Source organism: Equus asinus, chromosome 7, assembly GCF_041296235.1.
Source record: "Equus asinus isolate D_3611 breed Donkey chromosome 7, EquAss-T2T_v2, whole genome shotgun sequence".
Lineage (NCBI taxonomy): Eukaryota > Metazoa > Chordata > Mammalia > Perissodactyla > Equidae > Equus > Equus asinus.
The window spans coordinates 27068143-27089655 of NC_091796.1; the positions used below are offsets into that span (position 1 = coordinate 27068143).

The 21513-nt window shown below is 49.3% G+C and overlaps 1 protein-coding gene across 8 annotated transcripts in view; it reads left to right on the plus strand.

Moving 5' to 3' along the window:
- Positions 1-21513, plus strand: part of ZBTB7C (zinc finger and BTB domain containing 7C) — a 353239-nt gene that overhangs the window by 64388 nt on the left and 267338 nt on the right. For 6 of the 8 annotated variants that reach the window (XM_070513092.1, XM_070513093.1, XM_070513091.1 and 3 more), the window contains one exon: positions 6847-7075. The exons of the other annotated variants lie outside the window; for them this stretch is intronic. The gene's annotated coding sequence lies outside the window, so the exon portion shown is untranslated. The remainder of the gene's footprint in view (positions 1-6846; positions 7076-21513) is intronic. 8 annotated transcript variants of the gene reach the window in all.

A 21513-nucleotide genomic window follows, 5' to 3' on the forward strand; every position in this document is an offset into this window, starting at 1 on the left:
TGTAATCTGGTGGGAACCAGCTGCTAGCCTCGGATTTTTGCTTTCTATTTCCTGCAAGAGGGGCCGAGAGGGCTCCAAACCGAGCCTGTCCATTGCAAACCTGCGGCAGCTTCTTGCTGAACATCTATCCACAGACTTCCTATTTTTACTCTTAATAACCATAAGCTCGGGGTTACCAGGGTCTCCTTGTTGCTATAGTGAGAGGTGATAGCGCCAGCCTTCCAAAGCGCTGGACCCTTGGCTTAGAGGAAAAACAGAATCTGGGTTGCTTTATTTTTGGGTTTGACTGAGAAGATTTAATGTACCATTTTCCAGCCATTGCAGCAACGGCAGTTTGTGCTCAAAATCCATCAAACTTCAATAGCACAAAGTAACTGACAATTCTGGGAAGTGGGCATCTGAGAATTTATAGAAGATAAATTTTAAATTACAAAAATGCTAAAACTTCACTAAAAACATCTAGAAAATGACAAATAAATAAAAATACAAGTGGTTATATTACCATAACACAGCCTTCGTGGTCCTGAGCTGTAGCCTTACTATCAGTTTTCTTACGTGTGCTTTTGGGAGAGTTGAAGACCTAGTGTGCGTATCATTGGTAGTCTGCTTTTTCAGTTAATATGTCGTAAGCATCTTTCTGTGTTGCTGCATTATCTCAATAAACTTCCTTTTTATAGGTTGGGTAATCTCACATAATTTCACAAAACATTCTCCCGCTTTTCCTCATTAGTGTCTTCAGTCCACACTTGGTCTCCATCATGCCGTCTCGATCGAAATCCTAGTCCTTTTCTGATCTGGATAACTGGCCTGCCTGGTCCCTGTTCCTGTAACCCTACGTGCACACACACACACACACGCCAAGATTTCCTCCACTCTACAGCCTTGCTAATCAAAGAGTGGTCCTGGACCAGAAGTGGCATGGGCATCCCCCAGGAGCTTGTTAGAAATGCAGAAGCTTAGACCGCCCCTGGGACCTACTGAATCAGAATCTGTGTCTGTATTTTGACAAGACCCCAAGGTGATTCATAAGTACATGAAAGCTTAGGAAGCACTGATCTGAAACACACATTCCTCATGGCTCCAGGATGGAATCCACACTCCTGGCTATGTGTACAACTTGCTGAGTGGGAACCAAATGGAGAGGGGGCAGGGAGTGAATAGGGGAAAGGGCCAGGCCAGCAGGACAACCACCGGTGCTGGGCAGCTGTGGGCCAGACACCTTAGAGACGCTGGGGGACAGGGAGGCCTGTGAAGGAAGTTCTAAAAGCCAAATCCATGGAAGATGCAAGATTGAAAACTGAGGGCCCAGTTGACTAGAAGGGGCAGGAGTGTGGGCTGCCAATCACCATTCCATAGATGAAGAAGCTGAGGCGCAGAGAAATTAAGTGGCTTACCCAAGGTCGCAAGCTACTGCTAGTGGAGCTGGGCTGCAAACCTGACTGCAGAGTCCACACTCTTAGCCACCCTGCAATGCAGAGTAGGGTAAACAACAGGAGGAAGAGAAGAATAAAAAGATGTTAAGCTCCTACAATGAGCCGGGTACTTTTTCACTTAATTATACTTAATAGTCACAGCAGCCTTTGGATATTCTTACCCCATGCTACAGATGAGGAGGTCGATTTGCCCCAGTAATAAGCAATTACCCAAGTTCCCATAGTTACTAACAGCTGAAGTCAGGATTTGAACCCAGGACATTTTGGGTACCAAAGTGATGCTCTTTCCACCTTGCGTACTTCATCAGCAAGGTGTGGAGTTGGTCTCTGCTCTCAGAACAGCTTCTCTCCTTCCTACCTGCCTCTCCTCCTGATTGTATAATCCCACCTCTGCCTAAGGACACATTCCTTTTGCCTGTTCATGGTGAGGAGAATTACGGGGCAAGTCTTAGATGTTTTCCCTCAATCCTTAAAATTGCGAGATGCTAGGACTAGAAGGTACCTGGTTTAGCATTTAATCCAATTGCCTCATTTTATAGTTAAGGAAACTGAAGCCCAGAGAGCTCAAGTGACTTGGCTGAGGTCACACAGCCAGCTAGTGACAGATCTGAGACTCTGACTCTGGATTCAGTGCTCCTTTCATGACTCTGGGCTGTATTTGTACCTGGTGGCCTGGGTGGTGAGAGGTCAGTGTACTGCCAGGCTAGCCGGCACCGGGCTGTTGGGTTGCTAAGTCAGTACAAGTTCAGCCTTAAGCTTAGGCTGGAGGATGCAGTGGAGGAATCTCCATCTTAAAAAAACAAAACTAATAAAAATAGTACCTGCTTGTTGTTAAAAATCCAAAGAGTATAGAAGTGTGTCCAGAAACACTTGAAAGCACCCCCCCCCCCCAGCCCACTCCCCAGGGTAACCACTTAGTGCTGTCTCCAGTGGCTCCTTCATCTTCCTGCCAGCCGTTGGGTTTAGTAGGATCCATGCCACAGCAAGGCTATTTTTAACAAGCATCCCAGGCTTCAGGGGGTTGAGGAGAGGGGAAGAAAAAATATTCCATTTGTATATTTTTAATCCATGCACATTTGAGCAGGCAGTGGCTTTCCTGTCCTTGCTGCCAAGGGTTTCAGGCAATTGATCAGACTTTCTGGGTGCAGGGTAATCCTTTCTCCTCCCCTAACGAGGCTGGAAGGCCGGGGAGGGGTTCAGGCGATGTTTCTGGGGCTGAAGGCTGTCTCAGCTGGCTGCCTCCTGATCCTGCCTGCCCCCAGCCCTCTCCGTCCCGGCAGGCTTGAAAATCCTGGCTGGGTCTCCCAGGGCAGAGGAGGCCTGGGAACCTGACTCTTTGTGCCAGGCTCATATTTAGAAATGTCTCCAGCCAGAGGTTGGCGTCTGTCCCGCTCAGGCCCTGGGCAGGGGGTGCAGTCACATGTGCTGCTTTCGAGTGGGCCGATTCTGAGTGGGCGACAGCCCGCTTTGAATATAAACACACTCCTTTTATGCTGAGGAGCTGGCATCTGAGCCTGTGCTCCTGGGCACTGGGTGAGGGCAAGTGCTGGTAGCCGGATGGGCGACAAGGAGAGGAAGAAAGATGTCACAAGGCTTGAACTGGGCAAAATGTTAGTGGAGGAGGGGTCCCTGCCTCCTCCCCCGCCCCCCAGCCCTGATCTGTCTTCTGCATTCCTCCGCTAGCTGTCTGGAGCACTGCTCCTGCCTGAGTTGGGGAGGCCTGCAGCCTCACAGGGGGCCGGACAGTGCTCCCCCATCTGGACTTTCCTTTCTGCCTTGTGAATTCCCCAGTCTGTTCAGGGGCGATCCTGGGAGGCAGTGCGGACAGGGACAAGAGCAAGGCCTAGGTGTGGGGCCACCTGCGTCGGGGTCTTGCTCCATCTCTCCATCTGTGAGCAGCCAGCCCCTCAGGCTTTCCAGATCGCACCTGCAAAACATAGCCGAAATGATGTCATTCCTGAAGGCTCCTGCAGCCCTAACAGCGAACATGCTACAATTTCTCGCTCACCCTGCGTTCTTTTCCTTGACAGTGTGTGATGATGAGTGAATTAGACCAACTGACCCCAGCCTTAAATAGTAGCCTCCTGGGTAACAAACATTGTGTCTTAGCCCTGTAAAAACTCTCCTTTCTTTTAAAACAGTTCCTTTAAGGAGAGGCATTCTGGTTCATTCGCTCGTGCCTAAGCTACGTAAAGAGCACCTGTGAAGCGCAGGCCCTGTGCTGTCACCAGCCCCACGGCAGCTGGTGGGTGATGGGGTGGGGACTTGCCGCCCTCCTCACATCACCACCCCTCTGCAGGCCTGCCCTGGGGAGCAAAGAGGCTTGCTCCTCAAATTCGGCTCTGTGGAGAGGAGGCTGCCTTCCCATAGGCAGATCTTCAGAGAGAATCCAAATGCAGCAACAGGACTTGCCTCCTTCAGCCCAAAGCCAAGCCACTGCCAAATCCTCAAGCCCCTGGCAGCCCTCAGCTCTCCCTGCCCCATCCTTCCCTCCTCTCCCTACATCTGAGGAGAAGAAAGCTCCAAGCAGTGGTCCAAAAGGCTGAATAGATATTTGCTTTGTATCTCCTGGGAGCAACATGGTAAATACACAGTCACTGAATGAATGAATGAACAAACGGATGAATAAGCGAGTGGGCCAATGAATGAAGGACAGATGGAGTCTCATTCTCTGCTCCAAAGGAACCTAAAGTTTGGAGGAAGAGAACCGGGCTTGTAGAATGGGAGCACTGTGGGACTGAAGGGCACCTGAGGGATCGGACCCTCCCCCTCTTTTTATGGGAAAGGACACACAGGCTCGGAGGCCAACGAGGCCGCTGGTGAATGCCTGCGGCGGACCGCAGAGGTCAGAGGATGGCGAAATCGCCCAGGGTGAGTGAGATCCGGAACTGAATGCAAGGCTGCCCTACTTTCCCTCGGCCGCGGCCCTAAGTGTCCCTCGTCCTTGGGAAAAATTGCCTTTTCGTATGGTTGGGAGTGGATGGCGCAATTTTTCTTTGAGGGTTAATTGTTTTGCTGACAGCACAGATAATTAAAAATGAGCATCCTGGAGGGAGGGCGATGGCACCATCTGCTGTGAATATGTTTTGACCCCACCTTGCAGGAGGCTGGAAAGCCTATCCCCACTCTCCCCACCCCCAGCAAAAATTGATGTGCTTTAGCTGTTTGTTCCCGGAGCTACAGCCACCAGGTGACCGTGCAGCCAGCAGGATGGGCAGGTGACCAGCTTCTAAAGGATGCAGCTTCTTTCTCCCTCCCCCACGGCATGCAGTGCACGTAGTAGGGCTCACAGAGCTCCAAGGTAGAACAAGGACCCACTGGCCACCTGAGACACAGCACAAATGCCAAGGAGATGCCTTTCTGTTCTTCCTGTAGCCTGATGTTTTGAGGTCTGGTCTGCTGTTGACCAGAGGTGGGCGTGTGGGTCTGCACTGAGCTACATGGCTGCCACTGGTGTTTGGGTCGTTTTCCTGCCTAACTCCATCTCTTCTGGGATTTCCTGGACTTTAGCCTGTGCTGCTTGTTCTGGAAGGAGCTTGGCCCCTGCCTTCTATTGCTAGGTAGGAATTTCCTAGGTTGTGATTCCTCCATGTCAATAGAAGCAGAGAAACCTTGGAATCAAGCAGAGAATCCCATCGTCCAGGAGCTGCTGAGCTCTTTCTTCATATGGGTGGAACTTTGTGGGGTTTTTAAAAAGAATTTTACTTAGGGATATGTCACATATATAAGCATTGGAATGTTTATATGCATTTGGAAGGTAATAATAATAATCGCTTCGTTCTTTCAAAGGGGCTTCCAACCCCCAGTGCTGTCGCCCAGAAATGCCTTGGAGGCCAGAGCTGTAGAGAGCCAGGTCACCCAGGAGGCTCAAGGTCGGCACCGCCCTCCTGAAGCTGTGGCTATTTATCACAGCCAATTTCCTCTTTGCCCAAGCTGGTCCTGTTAGCTAGGAGCCTCCACATTCCTGTCTTCTCTATTTATCACCCTGTTCTCTCTGTATTCTCTCCTCCTGGACCCTCCTATCAGGAAAGAAACCAAAGGCATGATTGTTCTCTTCTCCCCATTCCCCCATAGCAGGCCAAGCATGCCTCTGTTCCCCTCCCTCTTCCCACTCCTATTGACCTGCCACCCCCCTGAAGTGACATGAAGTTAACCTGGCATCAGGGAACTTTCTGGAAAGAATGATAATTGCGAGTCAGGAATTCCAGTCTGGACTCCTTCACTAACTGACTGTGTGACCTTTAGCAAGATTCTCAACCTTTCTGTGCTTCTGTTTGCTCATCTTTAAAATACCCCTTTACGTGGTGATTGTGCAAGCAAATGTGTCCAAAGGATGAAAAAGCATCTTGCAGGGTATAAATCATTATGTGTGTTGTAGGACATGGTCATCATCATACTTACAAAATCCATGGGGCCTCATGGTCCTGCCTTCTTTTGCCACCCTCACTCCTGTCCATGGTGCTTTTCCTTACCTGAGCACTGGGTGCCCTGGCAGACATTCTCCACCTGCCACAGCCCCTTCTTAGCAGTGCGTCCACAGAGGCTGGAGGAGGCTGAGGTTGGGGTGGAGCTCAGGGTCAGAGCCATCTGGGCAGTGGGAGCCCTCCACCTCCGCCCCCAGGAGCTGGAGGTCCTGCCGGGTCAGAGGTGCAGGGCTGCGGCCAGTGTGGACCCAGTCTCCAGAGATGGGCAGATCTCCACGCTGGAGGAGGCTGCTTCTAGCTAGAGCCTCTTACCAGCCGCCCCCTGCCTCCCCAAAGTGTGAGGCATGGTCTTGGCTGTGAAATGTGGTCGCTCAGTGGAGCCAGTGTCTGTGTCCCTCACCCAGAGAGCTTTGCATCTCCACTCTTGTCTCTCACTCTGACTGAAGGGCTTTGAAAGGTGGCTTATCATCAGCCACAGATGGGTGGCCTTCCTGGAGTCCCCAAACCACAGCACCCCAGAAGCCTTGTCCCAGGGGCCTGGGCTGCAAGAGTTGAGGAATGTCCCCAGTAGACACAGCCTTGTTCTTTGGTGGGTCTCACTGAGGGAGGGAGAATACCCAGCTCCTTCATCTTTCCTGGGGCAACGAGGTTCTGTTGGTGGGTATTAGCTAAACTCTGAATGGTGGGTAGGATGTATGACAGAAGGTGGCTTTTTCTGGCAGATGAAACGAAATATGTAGAGGTAAGAAGACAGGAGTGAAGGGGTGTGTGTGTGTGTGTGCATACACACTGAGGCCTGGGGTTAGAGTTGGTGGTCTGGACGTTGGTAGTGAAGCGTCCAGCTCGGGTAGAGTCTGTATAGCCACCAGGAATTGTAAGACCTAATAATAAAGGGCAATAAGAGGATGGCTGGAAAGTTCTAGAACAGTTAAAACTTGGACCTGCGTCTCTGGCCCTGGTAGTTGACAGGGCCTCTGTTCTTCCTGCAGGTCCCCTCTGAAGCAGCTGGGAACTCAGGAGGCCTTACCACCCCCGAGGAGTGGCCTAGCCAGGAGAGCAATAAGGGATGTCGTGGAGCCCACTCAAGGCCTGAGGAGTGAGCATAATCCACAGACCATTGGACCTGGAGCCTCCAAGTCAGGGGGCCTGTACCACCAGGGAGACTCAAGAAGAATCGATGCCTCGGCCCCCGGCGACATGTACATGGTGTAATGACAGGTAATGAACCTGAGGCTCGTCTATCCTTTCTGAATGATATGGCCGGTAGGAGAATATATCAGCCTGCAGGAGACATAAAATGTCAAACCTTGGGAAGATAACTATGCAAACAACACACAGTAAGGCCTGATAAGATGATAGATGGATGCTTTATAGTTATTAGTTTCTGCCCCATGTGCTTGCTGGAGCCAGGCACCGGAAGATTTAGCATCAGGTGGGCTCACTTCTTCTGCCTCATGGGAAGGCCTGATGCTGTTCTGGATGCAACACACCTCTTGTTTGAACAACGTGGAGTAACAAACCAGGAAGTCATTATTCTCCACTAGTTCCCTTGGGAAGCAGGGAGCCGATGCTGGTGGGGAAACAGAGGCAGCAAGGGGTGCAGGAGCTCTGTGCTATATCAGTGGTACCTGAGTGATGGACCTGGAGCCCCCACTGGTTGGCAAGCCTTCCGGATTGGTTCTTATTTCTCAAATGGCAGAGTGAGATGATGGATGGGTATTTCTTGTAAAAAAAGGAAAAGGGGACTTTGTAGCTTCCTCCTTCCCTCCAAGGATGCCAGGGCAAGCAGCAGATGATGAAAGGTGTCTGGGGGAGGTCATGAGTAAGGTCTGGAGAGCACCGGAGGGGGCTGGCAGACACCCTGGGTCTATCAGTTGATCTGGGGAAGTCAGCCAAGGCTGGAAGCATTGAGCAGATCCCCAGAGCCTGGAAGGCAGAGCCCTAAGGCTGAAAGGACAGGGGGCCAGTGGGACTGGAGACCCCAAAGATGAGCTCTGATCAATGGAGGGGCTGTTCTTAGTCATCTGGTCTTCACTGTGTGTGTCATGTAGGGTACCACTCTAGCAACTTCCACTGTAGGGAAAACGGCAGGCTGGGGCTGGAGCAAAAATAGCCTGGGGCCTTGGGAAACTGACCAGGGCAGGGGGAGAGGGCCAATGGCCTGGGGCAGGAGGCCCAAGGGGGTGTGGCAAATTCCATTCTGGTGCAGGCCAGTGTCAGGGTCCTCAGGGTCAAGCCAAGGGATGAGGAGGGGCAGAGTATTAGGACTTCTGGGTGGCCTTGTTCTAAATCGGGCAGAAAGAATGAGATGAAGGAGTCCAGAAAGCTGAGCCCGGCTCTAGGAAATGGAGCAGCCACAGGAACCAGGCAGGCCCAGGACTTGGCTTCTGTCTGTATGAGGAAATGGAAGGGGAATTGAGCTCTGGGGACCCTGGAAAGGATTGTCAGGGGACTGGCTGTGCCTGGAGGGGCCTATCTCGGGAGCTGACAGGTCTACAGGTGCCTGGGGCTAGCTGTTTCCCTGGGTACCCCCGACCCTACTATACTGGCCCTCGGCTACACCCAGACCCCTAGCTCTCAGTAGGGCAGTTGGTCTGTGCATTTTAGACTTGACTGGGGACCTGGGAAGGGCTGACCCTGAGGGGCAACCTACTTCCTGATCAAGGCAAGAAAGAGCTAAGGATCGAGTCTATCAGAAAGGCTCTCAACCTAGTTTACCAGTATTTACCGAGTACCCATGGTAAGCTGGGCACTGTGCTAGGTGCCTGAAATGCAAAGATGCGGGAGGCGAGTCTGCTCCCAGGGGAGGGAGTATGGGGCAGAGGAGAAACCATGGGAGTGGAGACAGATCCAGGACTCTGGGAGCCTCGGACTCCTCTCCTCAAAAAGGGGACAGTACTTTCTTACTCACAAGCCGGCTGGGAGCATTAAATAAGATAAAACATGCAGAAAACTTAGCATAGCATCTGGCACCATAATAAGGGATCGATACATTTAGTTTACTTTCATTGCTTGGCTCTCGGAGGAGCCTGCAGTCTGGCAGGGGTGGGAGCAAAGAAGCCTGGGAGAAATGCATCGGCAGTCCCAGGGCTTCCGATTGCTAATAGAGTTTGAGGCCTGGGCTTTGAAAACCTGGTTATCAGAATTCCTCTGGCCATGGAAAATGTGGTCGAAGGTGGATCTGAACACTCAGGGATGGTGACTATATGCAAGTGCTTTGGCAGTTGTGGGGCCTGGGGGTTCTTCTCGGGTGCTGAGTAGGATGGAGGCGGGAGGGGTGGGTCCTGGAATTCACAGAAGTGTTGAGATGAGAGGACATTCTCAGAATGCTTGGAGAGTCTTGCCTCCTGGGCTTCCAGTGTTGTTCTTGGGAGCGTGGCTGGGTGAGGTGGGTACAGAAACCGTGGCAAGCCTTGGGACCTGAAGCGGGACTGCCCCAGAGAGGCGGAGCACGAGCCACCGATGCAAGCCACGCCTGCGATTTTCCATGTTCTAGTAGCCACATTTAAAAAGGCAAACATAAGCAAGTGAAATTAATTGTAATAATGTGTTGCATTGTACTCAACACGTCCAAAGCGTTATCATTACAACATGTAATTAATACGAAAATCATTATTAATGGAATAGCTTACATTCTTCTTTTCATACAACGTCTTTGAAGTCCAGAGTATATTAGACACTTGGAGTACATCTCAGTTTGGACTAGCCACATTTCAAGTACTCGATCGCCACATGTGGCTAGTGGCTGCTGTATTAGACTGCACAGGTCTAGAATCTAGAATATTTTGCCAAGGGGTACCCAGAGGCCAGGGGTACCCTGAGTTAAACAACAGGATTTGCTATTATGTCTTTTTTCTTCTGACACATCTGTAATGAATCCCGGAGGAGGCTGGCTTGAGTAATCAGAGATGTCTTGACTTGCTTGTTCTAGATGGTGACGATGTTCTCTGGAATCAGCCCTGGCTGCGGGTCTCACCAGCTGGGCTCAGGCGCCACCACTTGCTGGTGCTGGGGCTGACCTCAGGCAGCTCTGAGCCTCAGAAGCTTCCTAACAGTGGAACTAATAATTTCTGTCTTGCTGGGTAACTATGAGGACTAAATAAAATAATGAACAATTGCTCTGTGACTTTCGATGTCAAGAAATAATCCTTTTTATCTTCCTGGATCAAATGAAAACCAGTTTGAGTTCCCCTGCTGGCTAAGTTTGGCTAAAGTCTCCTAGCAGGTGTTTCTGTCATTCTGTGTCTACTCTTCTGTTGTATGGGAACTGTGGGGCCTTGCAGGTCAGGACAAATAGGGAGGGGGTGAGGCCCGGACCTTGGCCCAGGGTGGCGGTGGCTGCCTGTGGCCCCTCCTTATCCAGACCTGTGTGGTCCTTTGGAGGAGGTAGGCCAGCAGGCAGCTCGTGCCCCTATGTCAGCTCTGCCATAGGGAATGCTGGGGCCCCAGGTCTTCATCTCCAGGGTGTGGACACCACCGAGGTGCTGTGTTCCAGTGGAGTGAGGGTTGCTGGCCACTCCAGGACCCATTACCTGAGCCATCCCAAGTGTCTTGGGACCCACCAGGGATCCTACTCCAAAAGCTGCATGTCCTCCAATCCCTCTCTCTCCTGTCTCCCAGTCTTGGCCTTTGAAACACAGGCCCATCCCTACCTCCCAGGCCCCCTTTCTTTCCTCAGCCGTAAAAATACAGGTAACTTCCCCTTAGAGCCAGGGAACCCGTTGTCACAAAATATGGGTGCTCTTTGGGGGGTGGGGAAGTACATTTTTTAAATTATTCTTTGAATGACATCTGTTCCAGTCACTGGCCCCCAACAACAGCAGAAAATAGTAATTGCTATGTACATTTATTAACATAGCATCGTGACACGTGTAGCTGGCACAGGGTTGGCACTCCACAAAAGTAAGTTCTCTTGTGCCCAGCCCCATCTGAATAACAGGTTCAATAATTCCTGCCTTCTGGGGTTTTTCTGAGACTCAAATGAGATTGGGCATGCGAAAGTCCTTTTTCAAGTTGTACAATGTTATTGAAACTCTTAATTCCCTACTTGGGAGTATTTTCTGGTCTGGGAGCTGGGTTAATTCTAAAGGTGCCCTTCCACTCGGCAACATGTGGCAGGTTGGGCCACCAAGTGCTGTCCTCTCACCAGCAGGCTCAGCTGTGTGCTCCCACAAGGTGCTCCTTCCCACAGAGCAAGCCCCTCTGAATTAACCCCTTGTCTCCCGTTCTCCTCTGGGAGATGGGAAGGACCTGTGTGTCAGTGGCAGCAGTGGATTTCTCCAGCATCTGGTTTGGAATCCATGCAAATTTTCATGAAAGTTCATAATGCATCCTTCCTGGGCCTAAGGGGAGTGAGGCACACATCCTAGGAGGTCACCTGTGTCCTCCTCATCTGCCTGACTTGGGTTTGGTGAGGATTCTGCAATAGGGAAGGGGGCTTGAAGGGACCATCTGCAGACAGATCCCATGTCCTCCAGGCCTGGTGTGGAGGGAGCAGAGTAAGGAGGCGCAGGTCAGTGATGCCAAGAATAACTGGGCATCAGCTTCGCTGGGATCAGTGCAGACTCACTGGACAGAGGGAAGCTCAGGCCTGGGAATTGAAGCGGCATTTTCAAGGTTGGGTCAACATTTGATTGTGTGTGGTTGGGTCAGTGGTCCTTTGGGGCTCACCAAAGCAGTCTGGGGGGCCCACGTTACTGCCTTTCTAGATGGGAGGTTCCTCCCCATGCAGCAGCTGGCTTTTTCTTCCTGCTGCCTCTCCCAGGGCCTGAGTGCTCCAAGCTGTCATGAATCCTGACAGAGTCCCCCAAACCAGTGTCATTTTGACCTAACGTCTATTTTAAAATGTAATCTGTGGCCCATTTAGGGGACAATGAGGGGGGAAGGTTCACAAAATCAAGCGCATTTAGATAGAGATTTATTCCTGGCTCTTTCTAAGTTTGCTGTGTGACCCCTTGCAGATCTCTCTAATTCCCCAGGCCTTCATGTTCTCATCTATAAAATGGGCGGGAGAAAGTAGCCTGCCATGATTTAATCCTGCTGCCAGGTATACACACATTCGAAAAGTAAGAGGCACTATGAATCTTAATCATCAAAGATTAGAGAATATTATGGCAACACCCTTTTCCCTGCCAAGTCTAGCAGCGTGCAATTCTGTTCTTTAAAATTAGTCTCTTTATTGCTTCCTGGGGGCCCACGGGGAACAGCTTCTGACATATCACCTTAAAATTTTGCAGCAGGAGAGGCAGAAAGCCACATTGCCCTTGACTGACAACCTTCCTATGGGTACTTAACAATTCTAATTTTTCTTGATTCTTCTGATAAAAATAGTGCCCGACTAAAAACAAATACGTTTGTATTTTCCATCTCCTTAATTAGTTTCTAATTTGGGGGTTCTTGTTAGCTTAAAATCATCTTGCTGAAATGGTCCTTGCATGATAAAAAAAATGTGAAAACCACAATCAATTCTGGAGAGATCTTCCTATTTAATTATGCTGATTGGAGTGCTAGAGACCCCTGGCAAAACGAACCTCTCAGAATAAGCTTGATTTGTGTAATTTGGTTTTTAAAAATTTTAGATGCATATTTATCATATGCATCTTGTTCTCCTTGAAATTCTGACTCATCTCCTAAGAGATGGGTGGAGGGATCTCTGGGCTGTTGAGACCCTGGGACTCCAGCTAAGCCCATGGAGTCACTGATCACCTCTGGCCTGAAAGGAATATGGAGTCCCCAGCTTGTCTGGTCATTTAAATATGTCTTTTCTTTAAAGAAAAGAAAGCAAAGGTAAAAGGTCACCCAGAGACAGCCTAGGAAAGAATTTCCTAGATAGAATTTTGGAGCTCCATAGTAGGAGGGAGTTTTCCATGAAATCCAAGGAAATGGGCAAATCTTGGGTTAGAGATGTATCTAGAACCAAATTCCAGAATGTGATATAACTTTGGAGACCTTGGGAAGACCTAGTCGCTCAAAAAGATATGTCCCCCACCATCCAAACCCATGGATCAGTATTTTCTTTGGTATAAGTTGGACATCCAGATGTAATGTTTAGGAAGGACATGGCACCACTCATGGCATTTTCTTCCATAAAGGTGAACCTAAATCTGCTCAAGCCTGTAGAGCTAACACCACTTTATGCAGGATCCAGGGGAACATGCAAAACCCCTCCGGGGGGAGACCAGCACCAAATCTGGACCACTAGAAGCTCTCAAAACAGATGCCCTAATTTCTCCAACAGGGTGTCTAGGGGCAAGAAGGGGAGGTGTAGGGGAAATAGTTACAGATTAATAGAGTCTTAAGAGACCATACCAGCCAAACGCACACTATCGGTCTGGATTGAATCCTGTTTCAAGCCGACCTGTTGCAAAAGGACATATTTGAAAGAAGCAGGGAGACCCAGGCTCCGTGTTGGATATTCAGGAAGTAGTGTTAATTTTTTTAGGGTGTGTAATGTTGTGGCAATGTTACATGCTGAAGTATTTGCGGATGACATGATTTGATGTCCGGGATTTCTTTAAAATAGTTCAGAAAAAAAGGGAGTAAATGAAGCAAAAACAGAATGTTGAATATTGCTGAAGCTGGTTTGATGATTCATGATGGGTACATGGAGATTTATGATGCTCTTCTGTTTTTGTATATTTGAAAAGTTCAATAATAAAAAGGAAAAAATAATAATAAGGAGAAATGTCCTTACTAGCTAGCCAAGCCCTGAAATTTCACCATTAGAGCTTTATTCATCTAACTTAAGCCTTTCCTAGTCCGTAACATACAGCTGCTCCTGGGAGTGTGGTCTCCCCTTTAGGAAGGTAGCAGTGGGGCGGTGGAACATTCTCCGGGGCAGGATACAGGAGGCGTCCCATGCAGAAGGGTTCCAGGTAGGGTAAGCCTGGAGGAGGTTGTGTTGAACTAAGCCAAGCAGGTTTCTTCAGAGCCTTGATTATGCCAAGACGCACTGTGCATCTTGGATGGGAGTCAGCTATAGCAATGCAGAGTTCCCCAAAATTATTTGTCATATGCTTCATAGGAGATAGAAACCTCCAGCTCCTCCAAGGAAAATCAGAGTAGGGGCAGGGTCAGAAGCCTGGGCTCCAGAGCTGTTTCTGTTTACTAACTAGTCATTGGGCAATCACTCAAACTTTCTGAGCCTCAGTTTTCTTATCTGTAAAGTCAGCCTAATATTACCTGCTGCCTGCCTTACAACAATATGAAAGGGCTTCGTACACTCTAAAGCCCAAGACCAAAGGTTAAGTTGTGTGATTATTATTTCGTGCCATTTTCTGAAACTCAGTCCACAAACATTTGTTTGGAGCCTCATGGCTCAGTATACAGATGAAGTGTAACATCTTCCAAAGTATGGACTATTGTGGGTGTCACATGCTCAAAAGATACAGAGATGGTAGAACAAGTTCTCTGCCCTTCGGGACCTCATGATGGAACTGGAGAGGCAATAAGAGTAAACAGTGATGCGGCCTCGCAAAGCTATCTAGCCCTAGGGATAAATGAAAGTTCCAGATTCAGAGGCAAAAGGGATTGCTCTTGGCTGGAGTGGTCCTCGAAGGCCATCTGGAGGAGGTGGCACTTGACCTGGGCCTTGAAGCCCAGGGGAAGATTTGGACAGGCCATCCCTTTGTGGGTTATGGATCACTCAGCTGGAATATTTTCCTGCCTCCTGCCTCCACACGCCCACATTCTGCAGCTGAGCACATAAACCGTGTTTGGATTACAGTATTATCTGACTTGGGGGCCCACGTCCTCCCTCTCCGGAACTGGGGTCGATGCTCCCCCTGCTGGGCCCTCCCAGCCACTCCCATCCTCTCCTCCTCTCTGTCTCCACCCCTTGTTTCCATCTTCCCACCAGAGCCTAGAGAAGCTGGGATTACTCATCCCGTCCACACTCACTCACTCCTGCCCTCTCTTTTAAGTCAAAAAAAAAAAAAAAAAAAAAAAAGAGTATAAACCACAGAAACAAAGCAATAAATTATGACTCAGAGACACCCAAGCCTTCATGTAGAAATGTTTATTATCATCATCAAATCATTCCTTAGGGCAGTGAGAGAAAACAACTTGAGTGGAAATCTTGGAAAAGGTGGGCAGCAGTTTGTAAAGTAGGGGTGAAGGGGTCTGAGGCCGTCCTGGGAGCTGGCCTGGGTGCAGAGCGCTGGTTGGGGGGTTCTGACTCCCCTCACGGAGTGTGCAGGGAGTTCTCAGGATGTGAATAGCTATCAAGGGCACTTATTCTCTAAGAGCCCACGCTGTCCTTCAATTTGCACAGCAAAAATGAAAGATAAGTCCCTAGAAAAGGACAGGGCTGTGGTGGATGCAGGGGGCCCAGCTCTGTGCCACGTGAGGACTCAGACAAGCTGGACACGTGCCTTGTCTTCAAGAGTCCCATGTGGACAGAGCTCAGACCACTCCTGGCACATTTTAAGGCTCAGTAAGCTGTTGTCAGTATTGATATTTTGGGAAAGGTCTTCCCAGTGGCTGGCACAAAGTCGGCCCCCACCGTGGACACCGCACACCTTAGCTTTGGGCGCAGAGGGCCTGTGTGTTGAGTTCTGGCTCTGCCACTTGGGGCAGGCGACGTAGTTTCCCTGAGTCTCGGCATCCTCAAGTGTAAGATGGGGTAACCAAGCCTCCCTCCTGACATGGTGGGAGGAGGAAATGATGCAGGGAGAGCTCTTGGCCCTTGTGGGCCCTCCACAGCTTTCAGTGTTCCTCTCTTCCCCTCCTGCCACTGATAAGTAATAAGACATTGGATAAGTTGCCCCGAGCCTCAGTTTTCTTACCTATTTAATGGAAATAATTAGATACCGTATCCTACTGTGGCATCATTTAACTATGAAGCGAGAGTTTAATGGGCAATATATAAAAACACTTTAAGGAGTTTATAAAGAGTTAGTCAGACATTTAAAAAAAAGTATTCCTGTGTCTTCATATATACAAACTCACCCACCCAAACCGTACTCAGAAGATGAAATCTCAGAGTGGCAAAACGTGTCCACAGTGAGGTACAAGGGGTCCAGGAGGGAGAGAGGGAGAACCTGCCTCTAGACCGGTTTGTATTGTGCTTTTCGGCTGCTTCACTTTCCCAGAGGCTGTTGGTCCACCAATCTGGGCCCTGCTGCCTCCAGCAGAGAGGAGGGGTGAGAGAAGCTCAGGGCTGCAGGCCCAGATCTGGCGTGCCACGCCGCCTCTGAAACTGCCCTGTGTGACCCTGAGCAAGTCATGCAGCTCTTCCTCAGACACAAAAATGGTTACAAACCACCGGCCCCAGGACATCAAGAGGATCCAACAGGCCGATGAGTTAAAGCCTTTCTAAGTTGTAATGTGGTGACCAGCTGGAAGACGCCGCCATCTTTATAAATCAGCCAGGCCTTCTGGGCCCAGTGGAACAAAAGATTTAATAACACTTGTTAATTGATTACTATGCATCCTGACACTTCAGCTGCTTTTGGGGAGACAGTCGAGATTATTTTTACATTAGAGAGACACTTCTTCAGGAAGCCTCCTGTGGCTCTGGTCCTCCCTTGTTTTTCTGAGGCAGAGGGTACATCTCCCAGTCCTGGTGGATGACAGTCCGGCAGCCGTCCATTTACCCACTTATTCTAATTTGCTTTGTAACTCAGCACTCACTCTGGGCTTTGATTTACAGTTAATGGTTCATCTTTAAATGAGCACTTGGCTGGAATCTTCCATCAGTCAATGGTGGTGGTGTTGACCTGGCAGCCAGGTAATGAGTCCTGGAATGCCAAGTCTACTTTTGTTTTTGGCCAGTATCTCCCCTGTTTTCCCCTACCAGCCACATAAAGAACCCTCCACAAATATACACTCATTTTATTTTCAGGTCACACGGCATAGTGGAAAGAGTACAGGGCTGAGTCAGGAGATAGGAGCTCTCAGCCCAGCTCTGCCCTTATCTCACTGTGTGACATCAAGCAAGACAGTCACTTGACCTCTCTGGGCCTTGTTTCCCATCTGCCAGATGGCATAGGGTCGGGAGGGGAGTTCTTCCCCTGAAATCTCTGATTTAGCACAGCAGCCCAATGAGGTATGCAATGGATGAGAGAGATCTGTGTTCAGATTACAAAAAGAATACTTCATGCAAGAAAAAATTAAAACAATATAGAAGTGTTTAACTGAGAAAGTGAAGGAACTTGTGATGACCCTTCCCCCAACCCGAGCTCATCTCACTCAGCAATTCAAGGAACTGTTAGATCCAGATCACTGTCTATATCTATGTTGTTACCATGGATCTGGAAAAAAAATCCATATTACACAAAGATGAGATCAAGCTACATGCTATGTTCTGCAGCGTATGTTTTCACTTGTCTAAAAGACATTAAATAAATCTTTTAAAAAACTATTCATACACATTGCTCTAATTTTATATAATATGATATCCTATAAAATGGACGTAATTTATTAATAGGCTAGAATTAATTTCACCTCCTCCATGGACATCTGGGTGGTGGTAGTACATCTTAATTGATTTGATGTTTGGCCCTCCCTCCTGCTCCGGGAGCAGGTCAGAGAGGAGACTGGGAGGGGAAAAGCACATTTAGGGGGCCGAAGCTGCCATCCAGGATTTTCCTCCAGCAAGTACTGCGGCTGAGCAATGCCAGGGCACAGGGCACTGCCCCCCAAACTGGGGATGCCAGGGCCAAGCTGGGAACACAGCGAGCAGACCCTGGGGTTGACGGGGGCTGTGGGTCAGAGAGTGCTGGGCAGGCAGGAGTCTGAGAATGTGAACACTGTGTGTAGTGAGCTGGTTGCTCCTGGAACCACAGACTGTCAGGATCTGGGATAACAGTGAGTCGGGCCTGAGTCAGGGGGCTGATGTGAGCACAGCCCTCCAGAAATGGGTGGGGAAGCCAGGCCACTGTGGCCAGCCTGAGCATCCACACTCTGTTCTCATCCCCCTCCCGGCCCCGGGCTGGTGATATACCCTCCACTTCAGGGCCCACCTGACTGTGGGACCTCAGGCATGGCACTGTTAGCATCCATTTTACAGAGAGGGCAGAAGGGAGAAATTTTTGGCTCTTGTGCCTAGAATTATTTCCCATTTCCTCTTTCTCTTGTGTTTAATTGACTTAGAATTTTTGAGTAGGTAAAGCATTTATATGGGTCAAAAATCAAAATGATCGAGACCAGCCCGGTGGCGTAGTGGTTAAGTTTGCATGCTCTGGGGCCAGCCCCGTGGCCGAGTGGTTAAGTTTGTGCACTTCGCTATGGTGGGCTGAGGTTTCTCCAGTTCAAATCCTGGGCACTGATGTGGCATCTCTCGTCAAACCATGCTGAGAAGGCATGCCACATGCCACAACTAGAAGGACCAACAACTAAAAAAATATATACAACTATGTACTGGGGGGCTTTGGGGAGAAAAAGCACAAAAATAAAATCTTTAAAAAAAAAAAGTTTACCTGCCCTGCTTTTGCGGCCCAGGGTTCGCAGGTTCAGATGCCGGGTGTGGACCTAGCACGGCTTGTCAAGCCACACTGGGGCGGCATTCCACATAAAACAGAGGAAGGTTGGCACAGATGTTAACTCACGGCCAATCTTCCTCACACACATACAAAAACATCAAAATGACATACAAAGGTGTATGCCAAGATTTCTCACTCTCACCTGACCCCTTCTACCCCACCCCTGCCCCCTGTCGCCCCCATAGGCAACCACTTATGTTACAGTTGTGAGTCATCTAATCATGGGGACACATTCTGAGAAATGGGTCGGTAGGCTATTTCATCATTTTGCGAACATCATAGAGTGCACTTACACAAACCTCGATGGTCAGCCCACTACACACCTAGGCTCTGTGGTACTGATCTTATGGGACCACTGTCGTATATGTGGTCTGTCCTTCACCGAAATGTCATTATGGGGTGCATGACTGTACTTTCTGATTTATTCTTCTGGTGTTTCTTTATGCTAAAATGGAGAAATTTTAATATATATTCTTAGTTTACCACTTTTTCATTCAAAAGATAGCCTACTGTGTACTGTATTCTGCACCTCGCTTTTTTTTTTTTTTTTTTTAAAGATTGGCACCTGAGCTAACCGGTTGCCAATCTTCTTTTTTTCCTTCTGCCCAAAGCCCCCCAGTACATAGTTGTATATTCTAGTTGTAGGTTCTTCTAGTTGTGGCATGTGAGATGCTACTTCAGCATGGCCTGATGAATGGTGTCATATCTGCACCCAGGATCTGAACTGACAAAACCCTGGGCCACTGAAGCCAAGCGTGTGAACTTAACCACTCGGCCACTGGGCCGGCCCCTGCAGCTTGCTTTTTTTATTTCTTTAAATATATATCCTTGAAATCTCTCCATATGAGGACATAGAGCACTGACCCAGTTTTTTTTCATAGCTGTGTAGTATTCCACTGTACGCATGGGCAGAGTTTTTTTTTAACCAGCTCCCTATATAGGGACACTTGGGTGCTTTCCAGGTTTTTGCTATTAAAAACAATTTTGAAATCTGATGTCAGTATGAGCTATTTTGTTGCATGTGTGTATGTTTTCTTTTTTTAAAATTTATTTTGTGTGTATATGCATGTGTTTTAAATTACAAACTGCACCAAATCTTTTCTAGAAGTAGGCAGAGTACGCATTGCCTATAAACAGGGAATTGAACAAGACTTGTTCCCAGATTCCTGTGCCCTGTCCCCCGGTCCTCTAGGTGACTCTATCCTCCATCCCCCTAGCATCCTACAGTCCCCAAAACACCTGCCAAGATGCAGTCTCTTTTGCCTGCCTGGGCTGTCAGAAATAGTCCTCACGCCCATTTCCTCCTGTGGCTTCAGAGAAGACCCAAGAATCCTGGGCCCTGAGAGATGTGGAATCTCTAGAAAGGTTTTCCTGGTCTTGAAGGCAGTGGTAAAGGCAGTATGGCCTGGGCTAGTGAGAGGACATGGATTCCAGTCCCAGATCTTCCAGTGATGAACTGGGTGGCCCTGCGCAAATCCCTTCCCTCATCCGTCACACAGGTGAGCTGAGCGGCCTGAGGTCCTTTCCTCCCCTCACCTTCTGTGGTTCCAGGCACAACCAAATGGTGTCAAGTACGGTTTTAAAATCCCCAGGCCCTGGGTAGGGATCAACTGTCACTTTCTCAACAAGGGGCCCTGTGCTGGCATTTCCTCGCCTCCCTGGGTGGCTGGAGAGCTTTCTTAACGTGAAATCAGAGCTTTGATGCAGCGGGCTTGTACGTGGTAATAAAATGATGCCCACGTGCAGATTCCCATTACTCGTAAGTACATTCATTTGGCTACAGATTTGTGAAGCCCTTTCACTGCTAGTGCATGAAAAAGGGATATTTCACACATGTTTCACATTAGCACTGTGATTTAGCTTCTGAGTGAATAGGAATCAATGCAATAGCCAACTGCCACCCAGGAGCCCATTTATATTGTATTACAGGCCGCGTGGCCCCACCTTTGACTGCAATCTTGTCAGATCTGATAAGGTAATAGAAATAATAACTTACATTTTCATTATGTGGGCTCTTTCTCCAGGGCTTGGCCACCTGCACGGGTGCCTTCTCTGTGGTCTGTCTGTCCCCGTCAAGGGTGTGTCCTAAGTCAGTGGGGGCCTCACACTGAGCCTCCCCCTAGGAAAGAGGCCTCGGCATCATTTATCAATTAATCGATTGGTGGATCAATTCAATCCAGTGTTGTTGTGCTCAGCACCCCTCAAACACAATGTGCCCATGTGGAACTCCTGCCCTGGGCCCCACACCCTGGGCCTCCTCCTCCTGCAAACAGCACCACCGTCCGCTCTGTCCACCAGGCCTCCTGCTTCAGCCGCACCTGCTCCCCGGCTCCGCATGTTAAATGTCCCTGGAGTCTGCCCCTTCTCTCCGTTCCCCCTGTCATCACGCAGCCCAGATCACCCTCCCTGGGCCGGCCCAGCAGCCCTGCCTGCATTTTCTCTGGCCGCCCCACCCTGACCCCGACCTTCATACAGCACACAGTAGTTGCTGTGGTAAATATGCTCATCTGGTCTTGTTGCCCCCTGATTTAAACCCTCTAATGGCCTCTAGTGGCTTCTAGGATAAAGGTAGAAATTCTTACCAGGGTCCACAGGTCCTGCCCACTCATCAGCCTCCTCCTGCACCTTTTTCCTTTGGTTTCTAGAACAAGCAGTGCTCTTTCTGCCTCGGGTGGTATGCACACTGCTCTCTCTGGACGCTGGCTTCTCTCTCCATTGTGGGTGAACCCCTGTGCACCCATCAGAGAACAGCCAGGCTGTCCCTTCCCTGAACTTCTGGGCTGGGTCAGGCCCCCGTTAGCTCTTATTGTCGTTGTAAATAAATGTCTAACAGTGTAATATCTGCCTCCTCACTAGAGGGTAGACTCCAGTCTCACTGACAGCTGGGTCCTGGCACAGCACTTAGAACACAGTAGGAGCATAATGCATGAAGGTGTGAGCAAGCAGTGTCCTGGAGGGCGGGGCAGGGGGACACAGAATACAGGCCGCACAGTGAACATTCTTTATGTAGCAACAACATCAAAAGAATGACAAAGTCATGAACTGCAAAGGACTTCAGAGGTGGTCTCAGGCCCAAGCTCCTCTTTCAGAGAGGGAGTACAGAACTGTGGGCAAGCCCATGGGTCCTGAGGTCAAACTGGCTGTCTTCTTGCTGTGTGCTCTTGAGCAAATTGG